We start from the raw sequence: 17,640 nt of genomic DNA, 5'->3' as shown, positions 1-17,640 counted from the left end.
TTCTGCCCAAGGGTTGGCAGTTTTGTTTCTCCGCCATGTATTCAGGCTTTATGGGTTGCCTACTGATATTGTTTCTGATCGGGGTCCACAATTCATCGCACAATTCTGGAAATGTTTTTGTGCCTCATTGAAGATGAAATTGTCGTTAACATCCGGTTACCACCCACAATCCAACGGGCAAACCGAACGAGTTAACCAATCATTGAAACAATATTTGCGCTTGTATTCAGCCAAACTCCAGAATGATTGGTCCGAGTTTCTTCCGTTGGCTGAATTTGCTTACAATAATTCTTGTCATTCCTCCACTAAAGAGTCTCCATTCTTTTCAGTTTTTGGTTTTCACCCCAGAGCTAATTCTTTTTTTCATCATTCCTCAGTCTCCTCGCTAACCTTAACCTCCCATCTCAGAGCCATTTGGAAAAAGGTGCACCTTGCTCTCAGAAAAGCGGCCTTTCGAGAGAAGAAATTTTCTGACAGGCTCCGACGTCCTTGCACTTTTAAGGTGGGAGATAGGGTGTGGTTGTCGACTCGCAACGTCAGGCTTCGACAATCCTCGGCTAGACTGGGACCCAAATTTATTGGGCCATTTCTTATTATTAAAAGAGTCAACCCAGTTGCCTTTCGGTTACGTTTACCAAGATCTCTCAGGATTGGAAATACATTTCATTGTTCCCTGTTGAAACAATACGTTTCTTCCAGTAGATTTCCTCGGAAGATCTCTCAGGGTAGATCTCCAGTGGATGTACAGGGACAACAGGAGTTCTTGGTAGAGAAGGTTCTCGATTCCAAATTGTCCCGGGGTCGGCTGTATTTTCTGGTTCACTGGAAAGGCTATGGTCCGGAGGAAAGGTCTTGGGTCCTGGATAAGGATCTTCATGCCCCGAGGCTCAAGAGGGCATTTTTTCGGGAATTTCCTCAGAAACTCGGCGTTAGGGGTTCCTTGACCCCTCCTCAAGGGGGGGGTACTGTTAGGCGCCGGGGTCCGCTTGTCTGCGTGGCCCGGCGCCTAGCAACTAGAGACGCCGTGTGCGTACAGCCGCCGGCTCCCTAGCAACGCTAGACGCCGGGCGCGCTGAGCCGCACGGACCCTAGCAACGGGGACGCCACTGGCGGACCGCGTTCCCCGTTGCTAGGCTTTAGGAAATTAAGATATTCACCTGCTCTCTGGCCGTGCAGCAAGGCAGCTGCACGGCATTTATTCTAATCAGCCTTTAGCAGCTGATTGGAGGACTCCTTGTTAAATACACTCCCAGGGCTTCTCACAGACGCCGGTAATAGCTTCCTGCATGCTGCCTTTGTTTGCTGAGAGTCTGTTTCCAGCCCTGCTGTATCCGGTCATTCCAGTCCTCAGAAGTCCGGTATTCGGGAGTTGTCATCTCATCCCAAGAGGTCGTTTGGTTCCCTGGAGTCCTGACTGATCACCGTTTTATATCCAGTGGTGTTCGTGAGTTGCGGCTCTGCCGTGTGTTGCGGCTCAGCCGCTTTACCTTTTATATTTTGTGTTTGGAGCATTTGCGGAGGGTTTGGCTTCCACAAGTCCTCTCTGGTACTCGGCGGTGCCGGGTAGGAGAATTGGACAAGTGGATATTTTGGTTGTCCTTTTCCCTGGCGGTTTCTCCGCACATATTATAGTTTTGAGTTTGCTTAGCCCCTGGCCTGGTTGTTTAGTTAGAGGGCCTCTTGTTATCACCCTGTCTCGGGTTTCCCTTTGTCTCTCATTAAGACCGGGGGGCATCGGAGTTGGGCAGACATAATCCGCCCTTCAAACGGGGCTGCCAAGGGCTCAAGAAACCATAGTCTCGCAGGGGATTTCTGACAACACGGGTGAGACAACAGAGTTAGGGCGCCAGGGGCTATTTTCCTGTCCTGCTCCCTTCCCCAGCATTCCGTTCCAGTGCTCCGGTCCTTGCCATAAGATCTCCTCTGACCAGAGTGCTGGAATCATAACACCTTGCTTGCATCGAGGGCAGGAGAGCACAGCGCACACCTCTCTTGCTCCCCAGTCCAATCTCCGGCGATGGCACGGGTATCTTAAATCAGGTGCCGGTCCGTGTTCACGGACCAGAAGCCAATCAGGAGCAGTGCCAGAGTCTTTGCTTTCTATGTGCAGTGCCATCTTCCCAAAGAAATCACCATGAAGACGGCGCCACTGCCACTGGCTACAGCACAGGCATACTGGGGAGGGATAGCAAACTGGGGCTTCTGCCAGGCCCCTCCAGCAGCCCCTTTACCAATGCTCGTCTTTTGTTGTTTTTATAACAACATGGTGACGACACTGTAGCAAAGAGATTTTCAACCCTTTACATCTCGCGGCACACTGAACAAGATTTAAGTATTGCCAAGGCACATTCAAATATAATGGTGATGCATGGTGCAGTTGCATGTCCTATGATGTCATGTTACAGCTTCTCCATAGGTAACGCCTGAGCCACATCTGAGAAAGCCAGAAGAGCCCAACACTGCCCGGGTCCTAAATAAGAACTGGCTCTGCAACCACTAAACCCATCAGTATTGATCATTCCAGGGCCTCAGTAACGGCAAAACACTGACGGGCCTGGATGTGCTTCTATGGCGGCACACCTGGAGACTGCTCAGGGCACACTAGTTTTCATCGTTTTGTCCTTAAATTAGGTTATCATTGAAACACCGGTACAGTAATAAACAACATAACAACAGTGGAAATTGGGTTCACACAAAGCCTTACATAGCCAAAGATAAATAGGGACACCCTACAATAAAAATATATTCATATAATAAAACTGTAAGGGTTGTGTCTGTACATAGACATTTTTTTATTGAGAATTATACTTCTAGGGACTGTTTATGGACCATGGAGACAAAAAAAAAGTGAAATTTAGACTGTGTCTGTACGTTCTGGCATCACACAAAAACTACTGTATGAATTTATATCACATTTTCACTGTTGTATAGCTTAGTGACCTAGAAAAGGATTGAGGTATGTATGGTCTCGATCTAACATCAGGGAGAGGAACAATAAATGAACAACCAGATGCTTGCAGTGTGCAGGCTCCTCAAGTCCAAAAAGGATGCGGTTACAATACCAGCGCTGGCATCATGAACACTGACTAGCCCGCCAGTTGGCATGCCGAGCAACAGGGACTATTCCCATAGAGTGGGATAGAACCTGTGGCAAGCGCAACGAGCCCGCAAGGGTCTTTGTTGTGCTGGCCGAAATCCCCCCTGCTGCCCATCTGACGGACGGAATCCCGGCGTCGGTATGGTGACCGCCAGTCTCCCAACCACCGATCACCCAATACCAACCTGTCCAAAATGACTATACAGTATGAGTGGAATTATTACACTCACTTAGTGCAGTTGGACTTCCAGCATATAGCACTGCACTGACAGTTGGTGTTCCGGTCATGCTTCTGCAGACCTTGACTCTGCCCAGGTTATACTGTTTTCAGCGAGAAAGCTGTCCAATCCGATTTTGAATGCATTTACAGAGTCCGCCATTATTACCTTCTCCGGCAGGGAGTTCCAAATCTTTATTGCCCTGAAGAACCCCTTCCTACGTTTTGTATGGAATTTTCTCTCCTCTAACCTCAGTGAGTGTCCATGTGTCCTATACAGAGTTCTATTAATAAACAAATCCCCTGCTAACTCCTTGTAATGACCCTTTACATATTTGAAGATATTAATAATATCTCCTCTTAGACGCCTCTTTTCTAGAGTATACATATTTAACATAGTTAGCCTTTTCTCGTACTCCAGTGTCTCTAACCCTTTAATCAGTTTAGTAGCACGCCTTTGAACTCTTTCGAGTTCTCCAATATCTTTTTTATAATATGGTGCCAAAAACTTAACACAATATTCCAGGTGCGGACGTTCCAATGATTTGTACAGCGGCATGATTACATCCTCGTCCCTGGTCTCAATACCCCGTTTTATGCAAGGAAGGACTTTACTTGTCTTCTTCACTGCATTTTAACACTGTGTACTGCTATTGAGTGTATTATCTATGAGGACCCCCAAATCTTTTTCCACTACTGATACCACTATATTTTCCCCATTAAGTGAATAGGATGCAAGTTTGTTTTTAATCCCAAAATGCATAGCTTTGCATTTTTCAATATTGAACCTCATTCCCCATTTAGACACCCAGAATTCAAGTTTAAATAAGTCATTCTGTAGAGACTCCACATCTATTTCTGAATTAATTACCTTACACAGTTTAGTATCATCTGCAAAGATTGATACTCTGCTTCCCAGGCCTATTCCTAGGTCATTAATACATATATTGAACAGTAGCGGACCAAATATGGACCCTTGTGGTATACCGCTGACTACTAGTGCCCAGCTGGAGAACATCTCATTGACCACTACTCGTTGTACCCTGTTATCCAGCCAATTACCTATCCATGTACAAATAGTGTATCCTAGGCCAAGTTCCCTTAATTTGATGATCAGTCTCTTGTGAGGCACTGTATTGAAGGCTTTTGCAAAATCTAAATAGACCACATCCACTGCTTTTCCCTGGTTAAGATTATCGCTCACTTCGTCGTAGAAGCTAATTAAGTTAGTTTGACATGAACTGTCGCTCACAAACCCATGCTAACTCCTGCTCATAAACTTAGTATTCCGCAGATAATCCTCTATGCTATCCCTCAAAATTCCTTCCAATATTTTACCCACTATAGAGGTTAAACTAACTGGTCTATAGTACCCAGGATGATTTTTTAGAACCCTTTTTAAATAATGGCACTACCTCAGCTATACGCCAATCCATCGGTACCATACCCGATTTAATGGAACTATAGAAAATCAAGTATAAGGGTCTTGCAAGCTGTGCCTTAAGCTCCATAATAACCCTCGTATGAAAACCATTTGGTCCCGGTGATTTATTAATCTTTATGTTGCTTAGTCTCTCCAGGACTATTTCCTCACTTAAACAAGCATCTAGCCAAGAATCATTACCTTCACTGTCGTTATGCACTACTAACACCGTCTGATCCTCCCTGGTGAAAAAAAGCTGTTCAGTATATCCGCTTTTATTTTGACATTGTTTCCAAGGCTCACAGTTCATCTTTTAATGGGCCTATGTTCTATTTTTTTAACCCTTTAATGTTTATGTAATTATAAAACTCTTTGGGATTGGCTTTATTCTCTATAGCAATTTGTTTTTCGTTTACAATTGTAGCTGCCCTTATTACTTTTTTGCATCTTTTATTGCATTCTTTGTAATACTGGAATGACTCCTCCCCTCCATTAGTTTTAAATGCTTTAAAAGAACACCTCTTTTTAGCCATTGCTTCTTTGACATCCTTATTAAGCCACATTGATTTGAGTACATTACTCTTGCATTTACTGCCCAAGGGTATGAATTTGTGAATATTGCTATCAAGCAACCCTTTTAAAGCATCCCACATTTCCGATGTGTCTTTACTATGAAACAAAACTTCCCAGTCAATGTCGTTTAGCATATTGAAGTTAGCTTTTCTAAAGTTGAATGTTTTTGTTGATTCCTTATAGCTATGTTTCTTGAAACTGATGCTGAATGTGATCATATAGTGATCACTGTTTCCCAAGGTCTCCCCAACTGTAATGTTTGATATAATGTCCACATTATTGGTAATAACTTGGTCCAGAACATTATAACCTCTGGTTGGGTCCTCGACTAATTGAGACAAGTATTGATCCTTTAATGTGTTTAGAATCCTGCTGCTCCTAATTTTTACACATGAATCGTTACTCCAGTTTATACCTGGATAGTTAAAAATACCCTAACACTAGGATGTCCCCCATTCCCACAGCTTTTTCAATTTGCTGTGAGAGCAGTTCCTCGTCACGTATGCTAATATCTGGTTGCTTGTAGCACGTGCCAATGACTAGTTTCTTTATTTCAGTGCCCCCACTAGTGATCTCAACCCATAGTGATTCCACATTATCACCAGTCCCCTCGTAAATAACATATATTAAGTTTGGTTTTAGAGATGGTTTTACATAGAGACATACCCCTCCTCCCCTTTTGGTAGCCCTGTCCCTCCTGAGAAGTGAATATCCCTCCAAATTAGTTACCCAGTCGTGAGAGTCGTCCCACCATGTTTCCGTAATACCTATAATATCATACTGATTTTTTGATACAAGCCATTCCAATTCCCCCATTTTACCTGATAGGCTTCTTGCTTTCGCAAGCAGACATTTTATGTTAATATTTCCTTTGCCCTTTTGCTTTAATGGTAACTTACCATTATTTACAAGTGCCTTTCTAGAATTACTCTTACCAACTGTTATTCTATTCTCTACCTTACCCCCCATCAGGGGTTAAGGTGCAATCAGTGAGATTGCTGGACTATTCAGGGAGTTTGGGAGATTTCTTCTATTTCAGGGAGTCTCCTGCAGAATGAGGGAGAGTAGGCAAGTATGTTTATACCAACAGAATAATGTACAAAAAGACAGCAAACTACATGTACAGTAGTTTAATTTGGACCACATGGCCTGCCTGGTAGTGGTATCACATCCTATAGCAACAATACACTGTTCAACACTTAAGTCACGTAATCGGTCAGGCAGAGATGCACCTCTCTTCCGGTAACCTCAGGGTACCATGTGTAAAATGTGGCACTGGTGCTCCCGAACTGTGCCATGTGGAACGCAAAACTGGATATAAGCAGCTAGCTCCTCCTGTGGAATGCAACAACTTCTAATGCAGCTACCAGTTAGCAAGCAACATCAGTGCACATGTGCAGACCAGTAGGGACCATATGGTAGCACTGATCCCAAGTTTTGAATGACCAGCTAAACTACAGGAATAATTTATTAAACTCAATAAAACAGGAGTTAAAGGGAATGTCTCATATCAGCACATCCCTAGGCATACAATGCTAGCAAACTCAATGTGGTATTAGAATATTCTCTGACATGCGGGGGGACGCCCAGCACAGGGCTAGTATGCCCCACATGTTAGGCGCATGAGACCCACAGCCATTTTTGTGATAGCATCGGCTGCATGTGATGTCTTGCAGCTGCACCGACTACGCCCCCTGTTTCTCCGTTGCCGCCCCTGTTTTGAAGTCTCGTCCCCGCAATACTCCATCTCCATCTTTGAAATGGAGCGTTGCCTCCCCCCCCCCCCCGTGACCATCTCTGCCTCATAGACAGGCAGAAGCAATCACATTTTCTGTGGGGCGCCGTAGAAAATGCAGGCGCATGCGCAGGATGGGCCCTGCGCAGGATCCCGCATCCTCTTAGCAATTTTTACCGTTGGATCGCTTATTGCGATTGCGATCCAACCTTAATCAGGCTCTATTTGTAAAATCTAAAATATACATCACAAGATTAGATGCCACTAAGGCCCTCATTCCGAGTTGTTCGCTCGCAAGCTGCTTTTAGCAGCTTTGCACACGCTAAGTCGCCGCCTACTGGGTGTGAATCTTAGCTTCTCAAAATTGCGACAGACGGATTCGCAATATTGCGAATAGACCTTTCTTAGCAGTTTCTGAGTAGCTCCGGACTTACTCAGCCATTGCGATCAGTTCAGTCAGTTTCATTCCTGGTTTGACGTCACAAACACACCCAGCGTTCGCCCAGACACTCCCCCGTTTCTCCAGCCACTCCCGCGTTTTTCCCAGAAACGGTAGCGTTTTTTCCAACACACCCACAAAACGGCCAGTTTCCACCCAGAAACACCCACTTCCTGTCAATCACATTACGATCACCAGAACGAAGAAAAAAAACTCGTAATGCCGTGAGTAAAATACCTAACTGCATAGCAAATTTACTTGGCGCAGTCGCACTGCGGGCATTGCGCATGCGCAGTAAGCGGAAAATCGCAAAATAACAAAAATCGGCAACGAGCGAACAACTCAGAATGACCACCTAAGTGAGCAAAACTGCCGACAAATGGCAGTAATAAAATTTTTCTCATGTAATAATTTTAAGTCACATTTTCCTTAGGTCAGTCATGTAAAAGACAAAAGCCTCAAACCAGAAATAACCAGTCTTAGCCGGTCTGGTGGGGTGTGTGAGGTCATGCTGTGATGTCATAATGGAAACTGCCTATGTCAGGGCTATGCTGTTGCTGTCTCTTGCATATGCTTTCAGAGGCCTGGCACGGCATAGCACACTGGTAGAAGGTTAGTGACTGGACAAAGATAAGAGCAGCTTATTTTGAATCGTCGGCAGACGTTTAGCATGACTATTATAATAAATTAAATTAAATTGTGCTTTAATCATTACCTTTGTTTTTATCCAATACTATATACAGATGTAGCCATGCTGATCATGGCTACATCTGAGGGAAACGTGCACCCTCGACGCAGCTATGCGCACCTGTGCCTAGCTATGTCGAGTTGCGGCATTTGCCGCCCCCATCCATGTGAATGGGGCACGCACATGTCTTAGATGTCCAGATGTACGCGGTGCGGTCGCGACTAACAAGGCGCAATCGCCTTAAGATGTAGCCACAATGAGAATAGCTACATTTGTACAGTTGTAATTCCTGTTAGCGTCAGAAATGAATGCTATGGTGGTTATGACTGTCCCCCTCCCCCCTCATTCCCACTCAGGGAGTGTGGGGGGAGGGGGACAGTCATAACCCATAGGGGTACAGGGGAAACCACCGGTGGGCCCTACTGTCTGGGGGCCCACCTCCTCGTCTATGGATCAGGTCCCGTCTGTGCACTTGAATTGTACATTATACATATTATCTACAGTGCATTGCAGTTATTAATCTGGTACATTATCATGCATGTACTAGCAGTATTTACTATATATATTTATCATGGGCCCTATACCATGTTAGCCAAGCCTCTGTGGCAGCAGGCCACACCCCTAAGCATGGGCCTTTACCTCTGCATTCCCCCGGTGGGCTCTCCATGCCCCACTCATTTCTTGCTCTCTTTTTTCACTCTCTAACCATTGACGTATAGGTGCGTTTTTCTCCTGCCGGGTAAATAGGTCAAGATATCAGATTTGAGGTGACAGATGGGAAGACTGGGTTAGGCAAGGTTAGTTGGAGGGCGGGTGGTCTGGGCAAACCAGGGACGTGCAGTCAGGGAAGGCAGGGGAGGCAGTGCCTCCCCTGTCATTAATGATTAAAATAATATAAAGAAGATACTTATGACACATACTGTATTCTGTGTCATAAGTATCTCCTTTATATTAATCTAATCATTATCCCTGTTTAAATGTGTTTGGGAGGCACCGATCGTGGTGCCTCCCAGTGTGAATGGGGAAGGGTGTGGGAGCGGGGGGCGGGGGTGGGCGGGGCCTAGCCATGGGTATTAAAAGTCCATTGGAAATGCATGGGAAAGCGGCACCATTAGAGGTGCTGCTTTCATACAGGGACGTGCTTTCAACCCATGAAAGCACACCCCTGTCAGTGAGGCCACAGTGATTGGCCAGAGGATCCGTCACTGGATCCGCTGCCATCACTATATGGGTGCGCGGAGGTGTGGGCATTGGTGGCAGTGAGAGTATTAGTGGCACTGCCATTCTGCAGAGTTTGGCAGCGGAGCAGTACCAATTTCAAAAATGGCACCTCAGCGTAATTTTTTAAATTCAAGATGGCAACCACGAGCCAATCACGGCTCGCTGCGTCATCACCCCGGCCCCTCCGGCTGACTTATATAAGTCAGCACGAGGCATCGGCGTCAGTCCGACGGCGGAAGAGCTCCTGAAGAAAGAAGACGCTGGAAGTCCTGGATGGGCTGTAACCATGCAAACGAGCTTAAAGGCCGCCGCCCCCAGGTGAAGACCCTGAATAATAAACTTTTTTTTAAAGATGGTGTGGTGTTTTTATTTTAATATTTTCTTTACAGGTGGACTACAGGTGCCAGCGGGCCCTTTATGTCCGGACATGCTGGCACTTGTGGTTCTCCAAGTGCTATGCAAAAGAGCTTAACGGCTGCCGCCCACCAGGTGAAGACGCTGGAAGCCCTGGGAAGGCGGCAGCCATGCAAAGGAGCTTAAAGGCCGCTGCCTCCCCGGTGAAGACGCTGGAAGCCCTGGGGAGGCGGCGGCTCCCCAGGTGAAGGCGTCGGAAGCCCTGGAGAGGCGGCAGCCATGCAAAAAAGCTTAAAGGCCGCCGCCCCCAGGTGAAGACCCTGACTAATAAACTTTTTTTTAAAGACGGAGTGGTGTTTTTATTTTAATATTTTTTTTACAGGTGGACTACAGGTGCCAGTGGGCCCTTTATGTCCGGACATGCTGGCACTTGTGGTTCTCCAAGTGCTATGCAAAAAAGCTTAACAGCCACCATCCACCAGGTGAAGACGCTGGAAGCCCCGGGAAGGCGGCAGCCATGCAAAAGAGCTTAAAGGTCGCTGCCTCCCAGGTGAAGACGCCGGAGAAAGACGACGGAAGCCCTGGGGAGGCGGCGGCCCCCCAGGTGAAGACCCTGACTAATAAAAAAAAAATTAAAGACGGTGTGGTGTTTTTATTTTAATATTTTCTTTACAGGTGCCAGGGGGCCCTTTATGTCCAGACATGCTGGCAATTGTGGTTCTCCAAGTGCTATGCAAAAGAGCTTAACAGCCGCCGCCCACCAGGTGATGAAGCTGGAAGCCCTGGGAAGGCGACAGCCATGCTAAAGAACTTAAAGGCTGCCGCCCCCAGGTGAAGACCCTGACTAATAAACTTTTTTCTTAAAGACGGTGTGGTGTTTTTAAAGAAGAAGAGGAAGACAAAGAAGAAGGAGAAGAAGTAGAAGAAGAACAAGAAGAAGAAGAAGAAGTAGTAGTAGTAGAACAAAAATAGGCTACATTTTGCTTAAAATAAAAATAGACATTTATTTTTTAAATATATTTTGCTTGAAGTTGTCTTAATAAATAAATTCTCTCAAAAGGTGAAGAAATGACACATACTTAGGGAGACAAATATATTAGGAGAGTTAAAAACCATGCATTGTTTATTCTGCACAAGAGAGTACCATGTGAGGCAGCCATTTTGGGTCCACTACATAGATTACACTGTGCTATAAGTAAAACATGGCAGTAAGGCATACAAAGGTAAAATGAAAAGCAACTAACAGGACACCTAGTTTGCAGCTTACGCAGTAAGGAAAATGGTCTTACTCTATAATTGCTTTTAGATATCTTTCTCCTTTATATCTATTTTAAAGTGAGCTGAGGGGAAAATAGCAATACAGGGTCCAGTTACATTATAAAATAATAAAAAAAAAATTCTCTGACCAAAAAATAAAAATGTATAATAATTCTCCAACACTCTGAAGATGGTAAGCTCATACTGTGAATTGCATAAAATATTTCTATGAACCCCACTTAATCACTGTTACACACTGGTTCTCACTGAGCGGAGGCTGAGATGAGAGGGGTGTTATTCGGCAGGATCACTGGAAGTCAGCAGCCATCTTGGTACAGGGAGTGAAGCCTTCCTGAAGGAACAGTATGGAATCTGTGCAGTAGTGCTCTCCACTTTCAACACTTTTTATATACAAATAGGATAATAATGCTGAAACTCCCACATAGTCATCTAAATGGGATGTAGTCACCATCCCGGCGGTCAGCTTACCACCACAGGGATCCCAGCCACCGAATGAAGTCAGTGGGGCCAAGGACTATTCCCACTAGTTGGTGTCCATGACACCCATAGAGAGGGAATAGAACCTGTGGCAAGCGCAGCAAGCCACCAAGCTCGCAGCGTGAAGCCCACAGCAAGGGGCTTCATTTTGCTTGCCCCTCTCCCGGCATTCTGGCAGTCAGGATACCGTCATCGGTATGCTGACCACCAGGATCCCGGCCGCCGGTCAACAACGCATCTGAATTATTACTTGTGCCTGGTGTAGGATTTTCAAATATGTGTAGTTTACTGTATACAAGGATATAAAACCTTAAAGGAACTGAGATCTAAGGTGTATTACATGTAGTTATAAAAATAAGTTTATTTTATGGCAGTAGTTTCCATACAGGGGGCCGTGAGACCCTGGGGTTCCTTGGGAAAGGTGGGAAGGGGGGGATAGGGGAGGCCTTGCAGTGGTGCTGTAGTTTGGTGGTCCATGAACAATTCAAATTGCTTATACTGAATTTAATCGGCAAAACCAGTCCTTCACCACATAACTGAACCTAAGGTTAACATATTATAAACACTATTTACTTCATTTTATATTTTTTTCTAAATTTCTCACTAAGAAACTATGGTCTTGGGGTGCCATGACAGAAATTCTGAAACTCTAGGGCAGGGATGTCAAACTCGCAGCTCCTACCGCATCCTTTTGTGGCCCGCGGGCAGGGGTCCTTTTGCGGCCCAACCACCTTGCTTGCATCGAGGGCAGGAGAGTACAGCGCACACCTCTCTTGCTCCCCAGTCCAATCTCCGGCGATGGCGCGGGTATCTTAAATCAGGTGCCGGTCCGTGTTCACGGACCAGAAGCCAATCAGGAGCAGTGCCAGAGTCTTTGCTTTCTATGTGCAGTGCCATCTTCCCAAAGAAATCACCATGAAGACGGCGCCACTGCCACTGGCTACAGCACAGGCATACTGGGGAGGGGTAGCAAACTGGGGCTTCTGCCAGGCCCCTCCAGCAGCCCCTTTACCAATGCTCGTCTTTTGTTGTTTTTATAACAACATGGTGACGACACTGTAGCAAAGAGATTTTCAACCCTTTACATCTCGCGGCACACTGAACAAGATTTAAGTATTGCCAAGGCACATTCAAATATAATGGTGATGCATGGTGCAGTTGCATGTCCTATGATGTCATGTTACAGCTTCTCCATAGGTAACGCCTGAGCCACATCTGAGAAAGCCAGAAGAGCCCAACACTGCCCGGGTCCTAAATAAGAACTGGCTCTGCAACCACTAAACCCACCAGTATTGATCGTTCCAGGGCCTCAGTAACGGCAAAACACTGACGGGCCTGGATGTGCCTCTATGGCGGCACACCTGGAGACTGCTCAGGGCACACTAGTTTTCATCGTTTTGTCCTTAAATGAGGTTATCATTGAAACACTGGAACAGTAATAAACAACATAACAACAGTGGAAATTGGGTTCACGCAAAGCCTTACATAGCCAAAGATAAATAGGGACACCCTACAATAAAAATATATACATATAATAAACTGTAAGGGTTGTGTCTGTACATAGAATTTTTTTATTGAGAATTATACTTCTAGGGACTGTTTATGGACCATGGAGACAAAAAAAAAGTGAAATTTAGACTGTGTCTGTACGTTCTGGCATCACACAAAAACTACTGTATGAATTTATATCACATTTTCACTGTTGTATAGCTTAGTGACCTAGAAAAGGATTGAGCTATGTATGGTCTCGATCTAACATCAGGGAGAGGAACAATAAATGAACAACCAGATGCTTGCAGTGTGCAGGCTCCTCAAGTCCAAAAAGGATGCGGTTACAATACCAGCGCTGGCATCATAAACACTGACTAGCCCGCCAGTTGGCATGCCGAGCAACAGGGACTATTCCCATAGAGTGGGATAGAACCTGTGGCAAGCGCAACGAGCCCGCAAGGGTCTTTGTTGTGCTGGCCGAAATCCCCCCTGCTGGCCATCTGACAGACGGAATCCCGGCGTCGGTTTGGTGACCACCAGTCTCCCAACCACCGATCACCCAATACCAACCTGTCCAAAATGACTATACAGTATGAGTGGAATTATTACACTCACTTAGTGCAGTTGGACTTCCAGCATATAGCACTGCACTGACAGTTGGTGTTCCGGTCATGCTTCTGCAGACCTTGACTCTGCCCAGGTTATACTGTTTTCAGCTAGAAAGCTGTCCAATCTGATTTTGAATGCATTTACAGAGTCCGCCATAATTACCTTCTCCGGCAGAGAGTTCCAAATCTTTATTGCCCTGAAGAACCCCTTCCTACGTTTTGTATGGAATTTTCTCTCCTCTAACCTCAGTGAGTGTCCATGTGTCCTATACAGAGTTCTATTAATAAACAAATCCCCTGCTAACTCCTTGTAATGACCCTTTACATATTTGAAGATATTAATAATATCTCCTCTTAGACGCCTCTTTTCTAGAGTATACATATTTAACATAGTTAGCCTTTTCTCGTACTCCAGTGTCTCTAACCCTTTAATCAGTTTAGTAGCACGCCTTTGAACTCTTTCGAGTTCTCCAATATCTTTTTTATAATATGGTGCCAAAAACTTAACACAATATTCCAGGTGCGGACGTTCCAATGATTTGTACAGCGCCATGATTACATCCTCGTCCCTGGTCTCAATACCCCGTTTTATGCAAGCAAGGACTTTACTTGTCTTCTTCACTGCATTTTAACACTGTGTACTGCTATTGAGTGTATTATCTATGAGGACCCCCAAATCTTTTTCCACTACTGATACCACTATATTTTCCCCATTAAGTGAATAGGATGCAAGTTTGTTTTTAATCCCAAAATGCATAGCTTTGCATTTTTCAATATTGAACCTCATTCCCCATTTAGACACCCAGAATTCAAGTTTAAATAAGTCATTCTGTAGAGACTCCACATCTATTTCTGAATTAATTACCTTAGCCAGTTTAGTATCATCTGCAAAGATTGATACTATGCTTCCCAGGCCTATTCCTAGGTCATTAATACATATATTGAACAGTAGCGGACCAAATATGGACCCTTGTGGTATTTATACTGCTGACTACTAGTGCCCAGCTGGAGAACATCTCATTGACCACTACTCGTTGTACCCTGTTATCCAGCCAATTACCTATCCATGTACAAAATAGTGTATCCTAGACCAAGTTCCCTTAATTTGATGATCAGTCTCTTGTGAAGCACTGTATTGAAGGCTTTTGCAAAATCTAAATAGACCACATCCACTGCTTTTCCCTGGTTAAGATTATCGCTCACTTCGTCGTAGAAGCTAATTAAGTTAGTTTGACATGATCTGTCGCTCACAAACCCATGCTAACTCCTGCTCATAAATTTAGTATTCCGCAGATAATCCTCTATGCTATCCCTCAAAATTCCTTCCAATATTTTACCCACTATAGAGGTTAAACTAACTGGTCTATAGTACCCAGGATGATTTTTTAGAACCCTTTTTAAATAATGGCACTACCTCAGCTATACGCCAATCCATCGGTACCATACCCGATTTAATGGAACTATAGAAAATCAAGTATAAGGGTCTTGCAAGCTGTGCCTTAAGCTCCATAATAACCCTCGTATGAAAACCATTTGGTCCCGGTGATTTATAAATCTTTATGTTGCTTAGTCTCTCCAGGACTATTTCCTCACTTAAACAAGCATCTAGCCAAGAATCATTACCTTCACTGTCGTTATGCACTACTAACACCGTCTGATCCTCCCTGGTGGAAAAAAAGCTGTTCAGTATATCCGCTTTTATTTTGACATTGTTTCCAAGGCTCACAGTTCATCTTTTAATGGGCCTATGTTCTATTTTTTTAACCCTTTAATGTTTATGTATTTATAAAACTCTTTGGGATTGGCTTTATTCTCTATAGCAATTTGTTTTTCGTTTACAATTGTAGCTGCCCTTATTACTTTTTTGCATCTTTTATTGCATTCTTTGTAATACTGGAATGACTCCTCCCCTCCATTAGTTTTAAATGCTTTAAAAGAACACCTCTTTTTAGCCATTGCTTCTTTGACATCCTTATTAAGCCACATTGATTTGAGTCTATTACTCTTGCATTTACTGCCCAAGGGTATGAATTTGTGAATATTGCTATCAAGCAACCCTTTTAAAGCATCCCACATTTCCGATGTGTCTTTACTATGAAACAAAACTTCCCAGTCAATGTCGTTTAGCATATTGAAGTTAGCTTTTCTAAAGTTGAATGTTTTTGTTGATTCCTTATAGCTATGTTTCTTGAAACTGATGCTGAATGTGATCATATAGTGATCACTGTTTCCCAAGGTCTCCCCAACTGTAATGTTTGATATAATGTCCACATTATTGGTAATAACTTGGTCCAGAACATTATAACCTCTGGTTGGGTCCTCGACTAATTGAGACAAGTATTGATCCTTTAATGTGTTCAGAATCCTGCTGCTCCTAATTTTTACACATGAATCGTTACTCCAGTTTATACCTGGATAGTTAAAAATACCCTAACACTAGGATGTCCCCCATTCCCGCAGCTTTTTCAATTTGCTGTGAGAGCAGTTCCTCGTCACGTATGCTAATATCTGGTTGCTTGTAGCACGTGCCAATTACTAGTTTCTTTATTTCAGTGCCCCCACTAGTGATCTCAACCCATAGTGATTCCACATTATCACCAGTCCCCTCGTAAATAACATATATTAAGTTTGGTTTTAGAGATGGTTTTACATAGAGACATACCCCTCCACCCCTTTTGGTAGCCCTGTCCCTCCTGAGAAGTGAATATCCCTCCAAATTAGTAACCCAGTCGTGAGAGTCGTCCCACCATGTTTCCGAAATACCTATAATATCATACTGATTTTTTGATACTTGCCATTCCAATTCCCCCATTTTACCTGATAGGCATCTTGCTTTCGCAAGCAGACATTTTATGTTAATATTTCCTTTGCCCTTTTGCTTTAATGGTAACTTACCATTATTTACAAGTGCCTTTCTAGAATTACTCTTACCAACTGTTATTCTATTCTCTACCTTACCCCCCATCAGGGGTTAAGGTGCAATCAGTGAGATTGCTGGACTATTCAGGGAGTTTGGGAGATTTCTTCTATTTCAGGGAGTCTCCTGCAGAATGAGGGAGAGTAGGCAAGTATGTTTATACCAACAGAATAATGTACAAAAAGACAGCAAACTACATGTACAGTAGTTTAATTTGGACCACATGGCCTGCCTGGTAGTGGTATCACATCCTATAGCAACAATACACTGTTCAACACTTAAGTCACGTAATCGGTCAGGCAGAGATGCACCTCTCTGCCGGTAACCTCAGGGTACCATGTGTAAAATGTGGCACTGGTGCTCCCGAACTGTACCATGTGGAACGCAAAACGGGATATAAGCAGCTAGCTACTCCTGTGGAATGCAACAACTTCTAATGCAGCTACCAGTTAGCAAGCAACATCAGTGCACATGTGCAGACCAGTAGGGACCATATGGTAGCACTGATCCCAAGTTTTGAATGACCAGCTAAACTACAGGAATAATTTATTAAACTCAATAAAACAGGAGTTAAAGGGAATGTCTCATATCAGCACATCCCTAGGCATACAATGCTAGCAAACTCAATGTGGTATTAGAATATTACTAGAGATGTGCACAGGACCATTTTTGCTGGATTTGCAATTGGCCCTGATTCGTCATCCGGCTTTGTATTTGGTTTTTGCCAAACTGCCGTGACTGGTTTTGTTTTTTTGTTTTCAAAAATTGACAAACAAAACTAAAATCACATAATTTGGGCCTTTTTTTTGTTCCATGGGGGTGATTCAGACCTGATCCTAGATGTGCTAAATTTAGCACATTTATGATCAGATTCTCTGACATGCGGGGGGACGCCCAGCACAGGGCTAGTATGCCCCACATGTTAGGCGCCCGCATGAGACCCACAGCCATTTTTGTGATAGCATCGGCTGCGTATGATGTCATGCAGCTGCACCGACTACGCCCCCTGTTTCTCCGTTGCCGCCCCTGTTTTGAAGTCTCGTCCCCGCAATACTCCATCTCCGTCTTTGAAATGGAGCGTTGCCTCCCCCCCCGTGACCATCTCTGCCTCATAGACAGGCA

This window comes from Pseudophryne corroboree, chromosome 1 (assembly GCF_028390025.1).
Source record: "Pseudophryne corroboree isolate aPseCor3 chromosome 1, aPseCor3.hap2, whole genome shotgun sequence".
NCBI lineage: Eukaryota > Metazoa > Chordata > Amphibia > Anura > Myobatrachidae > Pseudophryne > Pseudophryne corroboree.
The sequence above is the reverse complement of the archived record's forward strand: the minus strand, read 5'-3'. Positions refer to the sequence as shown.